Source organism: Mastomys coucha, unplaced genomic scaffold, assembly GCF_008632895.1.
Source record: "Mastomys coucha isolate ucsf_1 unplaced genomic scaffold, UCSF_Mcou_1 pScaffold18, whole genome shotgun sequence".
NCBI classification, from domain to species: domain Eukaryota; kingdom Metazoa; phylum Chordata; class Mammalia; order Rodentia; family Muridae; genus Mastomys; species Mastomys coucha.
The window spans coordinates 101,341,754-101,343,937 of NW_022196900.1; positions in this window are offsets into that span (position 1 = coordinate 101,341,754).

Sequence of the window (2,184 nt, forward strand, 5' to 3'; positions counted from 1 at the left end):
GAGGCTGGATATCACAGAGACCTAGGATAGAACCAAATATGAACAACATTCCCAAATGTCAATGAAATGATTCCTAATAATATTCTGCTATCCACATAGATCAGTGCCTAACTCAATCATCTTTGGTGAGGTTTCCTCCTGCACTCAATGGGAACAAATACATAGATCTACAGAGAAACATTAGGTGGAGCTTAAGGAGCATTGTAGAAGAAGGGCGTGAGGATTGGGTGTTGAGGACACCTGGAGAAGAGAACACAGCTCACAGAATCAACTAAGCAGGGCTTATAGGGTCTCACAGAGAGTGAAATGGTGATCATGGAGGCTGCATGGGTCTGCACGAGACCCTCTGTATACATTCTGTGGTTGTTAAGCTTGGTGTTTTGTGGGACTTCTAACAGGGGAACAGGTGTCTCTGACTCTTTTGCCTACTCATAAGACCCTTCCCCTCCTACTGGTTTACCACTTCCAGCCTGGATGTGAGGATTTATGCTTAGTCTTACTGCATCTTGTTATGCCGTATCTCTGGGAGTCCTGCTTATTTCTAAAGGGAAAGAGAAGAAGAGTGAATCTGAGGGAGAATGGAGATGGGGAGGAGAACTTGGAAAAATGTGAGGCAGGTGAGATGGCAGTCAGAATTTATTGTATGAAAGAAGAATAAAGAAATAAGAAAAAAGTCATTGCGTATTATTAGCAGAGATGATAGAGTGTTTCAGTAAAAGGTGGAAAGGCAGTAGTGCTGAGGGTAACACAAAATGTAGAAGCCAGACTCAAGAGGATTCAGAGGAGAATAAAGATTGTAACCTGGATATAGGCTATTCATGTCATAGTTTAACAAAGAATCTAGTTGTTTTCTACTCATGTTCTGAGAATTTAGATAAGCTTAAATTTTAAAGTAATAGATTAATTTCATAGAAAAATTAAATTTTAATACAACATAACATTGAGTCTGTAGCTTGACTATTATTACCAGTTACTCTCATGATTTTCATTGAAAAAGATCAAGTAGGGCATGAAATCTACAAAGTGTACAGCTTGGAAAGAAAGGAAGAACTGAAAAAGTTAATGTGCTCAAAGGATCCTGTAATTGTTTATTAATATGGTACCATTAAGGAGTGACCTCTTTCTCGGTATTCAAGCAATGAGAAAGGAACTAACAGGAGGGGACAACCTTACACAGCTAAGCTTCCAACTTGTCAAGGAGAACCTGAGGGATCCTCTGCTCTACAAAGCAACTGGACATAAAAAAAAAAAAAAACTCTTCTAATGTGGTTTTTAAGAGGATGAGTATCAGCCAGGCCAAGGGAACAGTCTTTTGGTTTAATTTAACTTCACAAAGAAATATTAACCTATAATAAGGATTTTTACCAAGGTTTTACACTAGGTTTCTCGAATCATCTTGTTTTCTTAAGGCTCATTTATTATATCACAAAGTGATTTTCCAAATTAGCATGGTGCATTCTAATCTCAAAATCACACTGCCACAGCTCGCAGATATACTCAAAGCAATGGGCATCTTGCCAGGCTTCTTTTGTTTTGAACTTAATGTGGTCACATATATAGGACTATGTACAAGAGAATCACCATCTCTGGGTTCCTTTCGGTGGTCTCTAGTCAAAAAGTAATCAACTGTCCAAGGAATCTCAGGCCACTCACCCCACTGAAAGCAACACTGAGTCTGTCTCCCGGACCAGGAAATTGCACAGATTGTGGTAAAGATCTGTAAGAGAAGGCCAATTGTTAAATAGATGTGATGAGATCACAGAACTGTCCCATGGACATCAGCTACTATAGTGAACATGGGTAATATCCCTCTCTGAAGTTCAGAGTTCAAGTGTTTCAGTATACCAAGTTCAAGGAGAGGTATTCATGTGCAAATGGGAGAAGCATTAAAGTGCACAAGAGAGACTAAATATAGCTGTGATGGGCTCTGAAGTATGTTTTTAAGGATCCTTCTCTTGGAAAGATGAGACTAAATACAAAGATAAAAAGTAGAGCCAGTCTACCAGTTTGGGGAGCAGAGATAAAAAGACCGAATGGGTTTTCACTACAGCGATCCAGCTGAGCTAAGGGAAGCATGTGAGTATGTGAGCATTGTGAATAGACAGGAATAATCAGGGCTGTGAGTGGGAAAAAGAGGGAGTCATACTCGATGTCAGGATAGCCCCATCCAGACATTGATGTCAC